Genomic DNA, 12,476 nt, shown 5'->3' on the forward strand with positions numbered 1-12,476 from the left:
AGCTGAGACAGTGAAAGGCTGGGATCTAAAATGCAAGGGGTCATTGTAAGCTTCATTTTTGCCTTTTTGGTATGTTCCTTGATCTCTGCACAAGGTAAGATGTTTATTACGTCTCTACACTTTTATCATATTCATTGATGACTATGTAATATAAATCCTTCTTTAACTCTGTCAAACTCTTGCTGACATCTTTGTGGAACAACATTTTTCACTCATTTTTGAAACTGTATTGTATGGAGCAAAACAATTTCTTAGATGTTAAATTTGTATTTTTGCATAGCATCCATAGAAAATCATTCAAGATTGTATTAACACCCTATGTTGCCACAGTTTTCTTGACCATATTTATAAGCAAATTTATTTGCTGATTTACATGTGATGAGATCTATGCTACAAATGTTTTTTAGGCTAAACAAAGCTCATGCTGTGCTGTATAACGTATGAGTATAAGTCGGCTTGATCTTATCCAATATATAATATTTTGCCTCACATTAACTGAATATCGGATAGTCCTTTGCAGAAGCTCTGTAAATAGTTATTTGTGTGTGTGTGTGTGCGTGTGTGTGTGTGTGTGTGTGTGTGTGTGTGTGTATATGTATTCTCCTGCTTTATACACTATTAGTGGTGTACATGTTTTGAATACAGTTATTGTCATTGTCATAATGGTTATTCGAGGATATTATGGTGATGGGTCACAAATATATCTTTATATACCTATACATTTTTTCTTTTCTAAATTTATTTTTTACTATTGATTGTATTGACGTTACACTCTAAGAAAAAAAAGGTATGGTAGAGGTACATTATTGTTGACTAAAGGAACGAACCATTTAAATGTACCTTTAAAGGTACAAGAAAGTCCAGCTGTGTTCCCTAAAAGCACATTACTTTCTCTTCCCCAGGAGAGGTGAACATTTGTAAACTTTCATTATAGATCTGTGTAAATGTAGAGAACATAATATAATTCCTGGAGATAAAATGAGGCATATGAAATCAACACCATTTTAAAATCTACAAATGTAATAGAATAAGGTACAATTATGTTCCCTCATTGAAGGAACCTATGTGTATCCTTGAGAGTAACATCACGGTGACAGCAAAATGTACCACCACAGTGACAGTGCAATGTTATTCCATCTCTCATACACATCTCATGTTTTAAAATCATCAGCATGTATTCTCTGACTCTCTAATTCTATTTAAAAAAGAAATCCTCTTTCTTCCTCACAGTCCTATGACATGAGGCAGATACTGCTGTGAAAAGTATTGTTCCAAAGTCATCCTGCAGAGCAACATCTTTGTTTACTATGAAAGCAGGTGGACTAAAGTCCAAGCTGTAGAGTCGCCTCCCAACGAATCAAATCTTTGAGCATCTGGAAGTGGGGATCAACTCTTGGCCAATGATTCAGAGAGTTGAAACTCTTGGAGTTGACTCAATCTCAGTTTGCAACGCCTTCTTGCAGCAAGTGTCATTTCCACAATCTTGCTATGATCTGAACCTGCTGTAAACAGTGGGCTACCCATTGCTTTATCCTGACCCTATCCATTTATATGGCTCTAATGCTGTCCTGGGGAAAACAGCAGCTTTGTGAACCATGAGAGTAAAGTAAACATGCCTCAAGACGCCCAAACCACAGACTAAGAAAACTCACAGGCAGAGCCTTTTCTTTTTGTATTTTCTTTGGGATTTTTTGCGGAAGAAGTATGAAGGGTAGTTTTGCCATTTACCCACTTCAAAACAAATAGTCAGTGTCCATGTTTGTTTTTCTGGGAAAGGCTTCTCCTAGTAGGCAGGCCATATTCAGTCTATGAGGTTTGCAGTCACAAAACCAGGACACATCAGCCAGTCGCATTCACTGAGAGTGTGAGAGAAACAGCCCTGATCCTGCCACCAAACTGTCAAAACCTACCCATTTCAAAACCCGAGCACAGAATATAGAATGCATTTGGGGCCAAAACCGTGTAGAATATCATGTCTGGACAGGTAAATATATAATGTGTCTACATGTCAATAAATCATGTCCTGTCTGTAAATGGCAAACATTAACGTGCATTTGCTCAAAGACATTGCGGCAGACACTATCTAGATACAGAGGGAGAATATGAAGAGCTTAAAATGGCGCTAAGCACTGCTGCTGTTGGAGTTGTTCAAATTCATGAATGTTATTATGAAATAATTAATGAAATAAACACATGCTTCAACAAATAGCTACATGAGTTGAGCTTGGAGTAATAATGGGTATCACTGAGATAAGAAGACAGGGAGACTTTTGATTTCTTCAGGAAAATTATCTGCTTGAGCAGGTAGAGAGTTTGAACTTTGGCAGAGTGTGATAGCAGCAGTCGCTATCTCTATAGCAGGTTTTCCGTTCACCAAGTTTTTGGGAATTATGGACATGTGCATGAGAAAATCCTGAATGGAAAAGGCCCAAAAATCGCAAAAACACACAATTATTACAAAAAGAGTTTTACGATCAGATGAGGTGGAAATATTAGACCATCGCTAAAGAAGAAATGTGCAAAAGAGCAACTAAAAAGGGTTTTTAGATTAAACAATGTTTTTTTTTCAAACAGCCAATTAAATTCGAGTTTGTTTTCAGCCTGCAATATTTTCACAGGTTTAGAACAGGAGGTGGAAGAGAACTGTTCTTAGTTTTATAAAATCATGTCAGTAGAGATTTTTAAAATGCATTTTGAATGTTGTGGTGCTTGTTTCTGTCTTAATGACTTAACATAGAAGATTTAATGTTAACATCTCTGGTTAAGTGTTAATCGTTCTGTTAATGTGAGCTATAACACACTAGGAGGAGTTTAACAAAGTGCATTTTGCACCAACAATTTTTTTGTGGAGAACTCCAATCTAAGTACTCTATTCTAGTATTCTACAGAGGATTGGTCAAAATTTCTATCACTTGGGTAATGTAGAGAGTGAATGAGATTCAATATCAAATATAAAACAGAAATCTTCATTAAGAATCAATAAGTGTTTCAGTAAGAAATTTAGAAAAATAAAGAAAATAATGGCTATGCAAAGGACTGGCGCCCCCTCCAGGGTGTATTCCCGCCTTGCGCCCAATGATTCCAGGTAGGCTCTGGACCCACCGCGACCCTGAACTGGACAAGCAGTTACAGATAATGAATGAATGAATGAATGAATGAATGAATGGCTATACACAGGCAAAAGCTGCAAACAGAACACAGGCAAATATGAATCTATCTAAAGTATTTAATGTGTGGAACAAGACAGTTTAAGGTAGTTTCCCAGACAGGGATTGAGTCTATCTCCGTGACTATGCAGTATTTTGAGTTTTTATTTTCCATTAAAATGAGGACATAGTCTAGAACTAGGCTTACTCACTGTCTGTGAAAACAGCCCTTTATCTCCCAGTGTATTCAGCTGAAACAGTTATTTGTGTTATCAAAAATGAAATCTTCTTAAAATATAGTATAAATTTAATAAAATATAAACTTTATTATAGAATACTGAGCACTTCTTCAAAATGCATTACCCACAGATATTAAAAATTCCATCCATCCATCCATCCATCCATTATCCACCGCTTATCCGGGTCCGGGTCGCAGGGGAAGCAGTCGGAGCAAAGAAACCCAGACCTCCCTCTCCCCAGCCACCGACTCAAGGTCCTCTGGGGGTATACCGAGGCATTCCCAAGCCAGTCAAGACATGTAGTCTCTCCAGCATGTTCTTGGTCTGCCCCGGGGCCTCCACCCCGTTGGACATGCCTGGAACACCTCTCCAGGAAGGCGTCCAGGAGGCATCCGAACCAGATGCCCGAACCACCTCAACTGGCTCCTCTCGACATGGAGGAGCAGCGGCTCCAATCCGAGTCTCTCCCGGATGTCCGATCTCCTAACCCTGTCTCTAAGGGAGAGTCCAGACACCCTGCAGAGAAAACTCATTTCAGCCGCTTGTACCCGCGATCTCGTTCTTTCGGTCACTATCCAAAGCTCATGACCATAGGTGAGGGTTGGGACGTAGACTGAACGGTAAATCGAGAGCTTTGCTTTTCTGCTCAGCTCTCTCTTCACCACAACGGACCGGTACAGAGCCCACATTACTGCTGACGCTGCACCGATCCGCCTGTCAATCTCACGCTCCATCTTTCCCTCACACGTGAACAAGACCCCGAGATCTCACTTCCAACCTTGAGAGAGCACTCCACCCTTTTCCGACTGAGTACCATGGACTCGGACTTGGAGGTGCTGATCCTCATCCCTACCGCTTCACACTCGGCTGCAAACTGGTCCAGCAAGAGGAAGCCCGGCTCAATGAAGCCAACAAGACCACATCATCTGCAAAAAGCAGACATGGAATCCTGAGACCACCAAACCGGACACCCTCCGGCACTTGGCTACGCCGAGAAATTCTGTCCATAAAAATTGTGAACAGAACCGGTGACAACGGGCAGCCCTGACGGAGTCCAAATCCAACTGGAAACCAGTCGGGCTTACTGCCAGCCATACGAACCAGACTCCTGCTCTGTTTGTACAGGGACTGGATAGCTCATACTATGGAGAGCCCAGTACCCCATACTCCCTGAGCACCCCCACAGAATACCCCGAGGGACATGGTAGAATGCCTTCTCTAGATCCACAAAACACATGTAGACTGGTTGAGCAAACTCCCATGCACCCTCCAGGATCCTAGTGAGGGTAAAGAGCTGGTCCTGTGTTCCACGACCGGGGCGGAATCCGCATTGTTCCTCCTGGATCCGAGGTTCAACTATCAGTCGGACTCACTTCTCCAGTACCCCCGCATAGACCTTACCGGGGAGGCTGAGGCGTGTGATCCCCTTATAGTTGGAACACACCCTCCGATCCCCCTTTTTAAAAAGGGGAACCACCACCCTAGTCTGCCAGTCCCGATGTCCATGCAATGTTGCAAAGACGTGTCAACCAGGACAGCCCCATAACATCCAGAGCCTTGAGGAACCAAGGGTGAACCTCATCCACCCCCGGGGCCCTACCGCCAAGGAGTGTCCCTACCACCTTGGCCACTTCAGCCCCAGTGATAGACGAGAAACTCCTCCCACACCCGAGTTTTTGCCTCAGCGACTGCCGAGGCCGTGAGCCGCTTGGCTCCTTGGTACCTGTCGGCTGCCTCCGGAGTCCCCTGAGCCAACCAGGCTTGATAGGACTCTTTCTTCAGCTTGACAGCCCCCCTCACCCGGGGTGTCCACCACCAAGTGCGGGGATTGCCACCCCGACAGGCACCAACAACCTTGCAGCCACAGCTCCGTTCAGCCACCTCAACAATGGAGGTCCGGAACATGGCCCACTCGGACTCAATGTCACCAGCCTCCCCCGGGATGCAGTCGAAGCTCTGGCGGATGTGGGAGTTGAAGATCTTTCTGACAGGTTCCTCTGCCAAACATTCCCAGCAAATCCTCAGCACACATTTGGGCCTGCCAGGTCTGTCCGGCATCCTCCCCCGCCATCTGATCCAACTCACCACAAGGTGGTGATCAGTTGACAGCTCAGCGCCTCTCTTCACCCGAGTGTCCAGAACATATGGCCGCAGGTCAGATGATACGACTATAAAGTTGATCATCGAAATGCGGCCTAGGGTATCCTGATGCCAGGTGTACTTGAGGACACCCTTATGCTCGAACATGGTGTTCGTAATGGACAAACTGTGACAGGCACAGAAATCCAATAACTGAACACCACTCGGGTTCAGATCAGTGGGGCCGTTCCTCCCAATCACGCCCCTCCAGGTCTCACTGTCATTACCCACGTGAGCGTCGAAGTCCCCCAGCAGAACAATGGAGTCCCCAGAATGAGTGTTCTCCAGCACTCCCTCCAGGGTCCCCAAGAAGGCAGGGTACTCTGAACTGCTGTTCGGTGCATAAGCACAAACAACAGTCAGAGCCCTTTCCCCAACCCGAAGGCACAGGGAAATTACCCTCTCGTCCACTGGGGTAAACCCCAACGTACAGGCGCTAAGCCGGGGGGCTATGAGAAAGCCCACACCTGCCTTACGCCTCTCACCCTGGGCAACTCCAGAGTGAAAGAGCATCCAGCCTCTCTCAAGGAGATTGGTTCCAGAGCCCATACTGTATGTCGAGGTGAGCCCAACTATATCTAGCCGGTACCTCTCAACTTCGTGCACCAGCTCAGGCTCTTTTCCCACCAGAGAGGTTACGTTCCATGTTCCAAAAGCCAGTTTCAGTAGCCGAGGATCAGAACGCCAGGGCCCCCGACCGCCACCCGATCCACAATGCACCAGACCCGGATTACTACCTCTCCCACAGGTGGTGGGCCCATGGGAGAGTGGACCCATGTATCTCCTTCAGGCTAAGCCCGGCCGGACCCCATAGGTGAAAGTCCGGCCACCAGGCGCTCGCCAAGGAGCCCCTCCCCCAGGCCTGGCTCCAGGGTGAGGCCCCGGTAATGCTGCTCTGGGCAAGGGAAGCTGTGTCCATGATCTTATTTTTTTCATCTGTGTCTTTGTGGATCACTCTTTGTCTGGCCCATCATCTAGGACCAATTTGCCTTGGGAGACCCTACCACGGGCTATTGCCCCCGACAACATAGCTCCTAGGCTCACACAGGCACGCAAACCCCTCCACCACGTTAAGGTGGTGATCTTGCTGACCAGTTTGCTGCCGACTGCTCTTGTTGGACCAGTTTTCAGCCGAGTGTGAAGCGGTAGGGCTGAGGATCAGCACCTCCAAGTCCAAGTCCATGGTACTCAGTCGGAAAAGGGTGGAGTGCTCTCTCCAGGTTGGAAGTGAGATCCTGCCTCAAGTGGAGGAGTTTAAATACCTCGGGGTCTTGTTCACGAGTGAGGGAAAGATGGAGCGTGAGATTGATAGGCGAATCGTGCAGCGTCAGCAGTAATGCGGGCTCTGTACCGGTCCGTTGTGGTGAAGAGAGAGCTGAGCAGAAAAGCAAAGCTCTCGATTTACCGTTCAATCTACGTCCCAACCCTCACCTATGGTCATGAGCTTTGGATAGTGACCGAAAGAACGAGATCGCGGGTACAAGCGGCTGAAATGAGTTTTCTCTGCAGGATGTCTGGACTCTCCCTTAGAGACAGGATTAGGAGCTCAGACATCCGGGAGAGACTCGGAGTGGAGCCGCTGCTCCTCCACGTCGAGAGGAGCCAGTTGAGGTGGTTCGGAGGGTGGAGGGATTTGAGTCACCTCGGGGCAGTCCAAGAACACGCTGGAGAGACTACATGTCTCGACTGGCCTGGGAACACCTCGGTATACCCCCGGAGGAGCTGGAGTCGGTGGCTGGGGGGAGGGAGGTCTGGGTTTCTTTGCTCTGACTGCTTCCCCCGGACCCGGACGCGGATAAGCGGTGGATAATGGATGGATGGTTGGATGGATAATGAGCCTAATTTAAACTAACAGTTAACATTTTTCTATTTGTGTGACCCTGGATTTACACTACTGCTAGTACATTCATTTTCTTTGAGAGTTGTTGATTTGCAGCCACAATTTAGTGACAATTCTACTTAATTTTCCTTTATGCAAATGAATTTTGACATGTTGAGAATCTAAATGACTGAAAACAGCAAAGACCTCAGAACAACAGCAGATACAGCTTCTCTGAAGTCCACAATATAATAACTTTTTTTATAATAACATGTTTTTTACCTGCTTTTGTTCCTGTTATGAACAGTGTGATTCTGAATCTTTAAAAAACGCAGATATGTTCAAGTGCCCAGTAGTGGTTGAACCATTTAAAGTGGAATTGATAATTCAGAGTAAAAGAAGGCAACATAAGCTTCATTATAGATGGTATATATTTGACTTGTATATATGTTTGGGAGCTGCACAGTATAAAATTACACTCAACACAACAGTCACAAGAGAAGATCTGATGACATTAGGAACATGTAATGTGAACACAGGATGACAAGGTCAGCTCCTCTCTGTTTTGTCTGCCACAGAAAAGGTTTGTCGGCTTGAGTCTGTTAGCTACGGGGTTGAAAGTACGAGTCCAAGAGGGAAAAACATCTTCAGAAATGGAGAGACTGTAACAATCACCTGCTCAGAAAAATACTGGGGGATTTTCACAAAATTAAGCTCACAAACGATTAAGTGCCTGGACAGTGCAAATGCAAGTTTTTCAGGTAAAATTTACACTACTGAAAACATAAATATCTTTGCAGAAATTGAATGTAATGTTCCTATGTATCAGCATGTGCGGAAAACCACTGTGTGAGGGTAAATCCCTGTCTTTTGGAGCACGCAGATAATTCACACTGCTTTGAAATTGTGAAATATGTCTTACCTTTGTCTTTCAGAGCCTGGGTGTCCTGAGCCAGTAGTTAAAAATGCAAGAATCCTGAGGAAATCAGAAGGTCGTTATGAACCAGGGGCGGCACGGTGGCGCAGCAGGTAGTGTCGCAGTCACACAGCTCCAGGGGCCTGGAGGTTGTGGGTTCGATTCCCGCTCCGGGTGACTGTCTGTGAGGAGTTGGTGTGTTCTCCCCGTGTCCGCGTGGGTTTCCTCCGGGCACTCCGGTTTCCTCCCACAGTCCAAAAACACACGGTGCAGGTGGATTGGCGACTTGAAAGTGTCCATAGGTGTGTGAGTGAATGTGTGTGTGTCTGTGTTGCCCTGTGAAGGACTGGCGTCCCCTCCAGGGTGTATTCCTGCCTTGCGCCCGATGATTCCAGGTAGGCTCTGGACCCCCTGCGACCCTAAATTGGATAAGCGGTTATAGATAATGGATGGATGGATGGTTATGAACCAGGTGCACATATTGAATACCAGTGTTTGCCTGGATATGAACCTGAGAGGTTGTGGTTGGGACGGTCGATGGCATTCAATGAGATACTGCACTGGTAAGTACTGATTTGTTAATCATATGGAAAGATTATTTTTTACTCGACATAGTCACTTGTTAATGTACAGCTATTCAGGAAATTGGTCATTATGCAGTACTTAAAAATAGCATGATATTAAAATGTATTTTAGTATCCCCAGTAATTGCCCTGTGAAGGACTGGCGCCCAGTCCAGGGTGTATTCCCGCCTTGTGCCCCATGATTCCAGGTAGGCTCTGGACCCACCACAACCCTGAACTGGATAAGCGTTTACAGATAATAAATGAATGAACAAAATGTATTAATTATTAATATTAGCCAATTGAAAAATGTAAGACGTTTACAACTGTACAGTTACTATCTCCCCTCATGAACTTCAAAGGGTCTCTTCTTTGTCGTCACTAAAACTAAAAACACAGATGACCATCTGGTATCACCCTTTTACTGCTGAAGCCTGTGTATTACACGTGAATAGTCGAGGGTGTCAGGGATCACGGAGCGGACTGACGGAGGCGGACGCACTCGCTAAAACACAGTACTTTATTTACAAAAGAATATAACAAAACAAAGACAGGCAGACTTGGACAGGGAAACACACACAACAACAACACGACTTGACTTGGGGAATGAAACGCGTAAGAGACAAATGACTGACAAAAGGAAGTGAAGGAAGGGGACTTAAATACAAAACACAGACGAGACGCACCTGAGACAGATAACGAGGGGGCAGGGTAACAAATGAGACACAAACGAGGAGGCGGAACAAAGGCGGGACTAGAGCAACAACAAAACAGAGCCATGTGCTGAGAGAGCACATGGCTGACAAAACAGACATGACAGGACGAGGGTGTGACAGAGGGGGTGTGGTGTCAAGTTTTTTTAAAACAAACAAACAAACACACACACACACACCAATTAATGTGGTCTTTCACTTTGAATCTTTGAAAAAAGTATGTGACTCAGTCAGAACAGTGGGGCTGGAATTCATGTGACTTTTACGTCAGTCCATGAATGTTGAGCAATGGCATTTTCCTTTTGTGAATAATGTTGGGAAATGAAAAATGTGAAACTTCTTTATCCAGGTCCCTGTCACACATTTATGAGAAAATAAATCTCATGGAAGTTGGTATTGTTTTTAAAAACACAAATAATGTATAAGAAGAACTTTGCTACTTAGGAGCTCTTTACCAGTTTTATATTTTAATGTCCGTATGAAGGCTGTTCAAATGGGGATCATGAAAATATTAAATTAATTTTGTTAGCATTCATCTCAGTCTCATTGGGGACCCCATGTTTGTAAGAGACTCGGCATGTTTGCACTCAATGTGATAAAACATCCATGTGCCTGGCCGATGAATAATCATAGAAATCTGGAATCAGTTCATTCATTCATTCATTCATTATCTGTAACTGCTTATCCAGTTCAGGGTCACGGTGGGTCCAGAGCCTACATGGAATCATTGGGCGCAAGGTGGGAACACACCCTGGGGGGGGCACCAGTCCTTCACAGGGTAACACACACACACACACATTCACTCACACACTCACACCTGCGGACACTTGTTGAGTCACCAATCCACCTACCAACGTGTGTTTTTGGACTGTGGGAGGAAACCGGAGCACCCGGAGGAAACCCATGTGGACACAGGGAGAACACACCAAACTCCTCACAGACAGTCACCCGGAGCATTGAACCCACAACCTCCACGTCCCTAGAGCCGTGTGTCTGCCACACAACCTGCTGTCCCACTGTGCCGCCTTATTATTATTATAATTATTATTATTGTTTGTTTTTTTATAACTACAGTTCTTGAATTGTATACTTTATCATATAAAACAATTGAACATTGAATAGAATCTTGGCATAAAAATATGAACTGGTAAATATTAATATCATGAGTTCACTTTGTACACTGTAAACATTAATTCACATTCTTTAAACATGGAAAGCTAAAGGAAAGAAAGAGTTTGTAAAGTTATTTTTGTGGGGTTTCTCAATGATATATGAGACCATTTCAAAGTCATGCTGATTTTAAAAAAATGTAATTAAAAACAGACATACCATAATAACCTGGCTTTATATATGTGTATGTATGATGTTAAAATGTCTGGTAATACACGGGGCGTTGGGGTGGGAAAGCTATTCTCTCTTTGTGATATAACATGAAATATATAATAATACAGACATACCATCAACTTTGGTGTATACTGCTCTTTCAGTTTGATTTAATTCGCTTGTATTGTAATGATAACAATGCCTTTCTTACTAGTGTTATGGTCTTCATGTCCAAGACCTATAATGAACATAAGCAATGGCTTCATTTAAAAACCAGACAATGTTATGGACCACTACCCAGAAGAACATAAAGTGGAATATGAATGTTCTGAGGGATTTGTGTTTGAGGGAGAAAAGGAAACTTGTCTAATTATTGTCACTCATATATTTGTATGTTTTGTGAAGTTACCATGTGGGCAATGCCCCAATTACCTTGTCACTATTCTATTTATACCACTTCAATCCTAGGGTAGACATGGCCCTACACACACACACACACACACACACATCCAAGCCACCCGAAGTCCAACCCAACACTCATGTGTTGTGGGAGTTGTTGAATCTTGACTATATTCCTTCTGAAATCACTTGATTCACTTCTAGGTCACGTTGGGTCTGGAGCCTACACAGAATCACTGGGCACAATGCAGGAATACACCCAGGAGGGAGGGGGGCAATCCATTTTCAGAATGTATATATGTGTGTGTATTGTTATAGTGATTTAATGGATGTGTACGGAATTAAGTCTTGAAACCCATAAATCTCATGTAAATGAGAAGAATTTGCTGCTTATTAGCTCTTTCTCAGTTTTATATTTTTGTATGTTCATGTCTGTATGAAGGCTGTTAAAATGGGGATCATGGGAATATTAAACTCATTTTGTCAGCATTCGTCTCAGTCTCTTTGGAGCCCCCATGTTTGCAAGAGACTCACGTTTGAGCTCAAAGTGAAAATAAACATCCATGTGCCTGGTCAATGAATAATCATAGAAATCTGGAATCAGTTTGTTTTTTTCTTATACGTTTAAGTTTTTAATGTTGTGTTTTTCAAATAGAAATAACTTGAAAAATAAATGAAAACTCTCATTTTGTGATACAGTGCTGCACAGAAAAACACTGATCAGGGTCCATTCCTTCATTTCACAATGAAAGGATGCATCTTTCCTCCTGGTCAGCGAGTCTTAAACACTGTACTTTGGTGCATGCCGCTCAGTTTAGAAGCGTAATTTTATTGTTGTGACTACATTTTTTGATCAATCGACACTACTACTGTAAAAACATGTATATTGTGTTGATCTTACATAGATTTTTTTTTATCTCACCTAAATTATTTAAAGCTTAACAAGGGACAGTGCTTTTAATTGCGATTAATCGTAGTAAATTATGAGGTTAATTCGTTACCTTTTTGTTTATCGCCAGCCCTACCATAAACACTAAAACTACAAAATATAAAAGTAGAAACAACACTAACAAAAAACCACCATTACATATATACAATGATTAACAAGACGAATAAAACAGACTATTAAACATAAATAGCAGAGGGAACAAATGTGAGCCGTGTCACATGACCATCAATAGGTGCAGGCCCATGACAGAATAAACTGACACAGGGCAGC

General features: G+C 43.7%; 1 long non-coding RNA gene across 1 annotated transcript; it reads left to right on the forward strand.

The window, feature by feature from the left end:
* LOC136671420 (uncharacterized) lies at positions 1-8,705 on the forward strand. Its single transcript, XR_010795705.1, has 3 exons — positions 1-94; positions 7,922-8,104; positions 8,279-8,705. It is a non-coding gene; the product is annotated as an uncharacterized lncRNA (long non-coding RNA).
* Positions 8,706-12,476: the final 3,771 nt, after the last annotated feature.

Source organism: Hoplias malabaricus, chromosome 16, assembly GCF_029633855.1.
Source record: "Hoplias malabaricus isolate fHopMal1 chromosome 16, fHopMal1.hap1, whole genome shotgun sequence".
Taxonomy (NCBI): domain Eukaryota; kingdom Metazoa; phylum Chordata; class Actinopteri; order Characiformes; family Erythrinidae; genus Hoplias; species Hoplias malabaricus.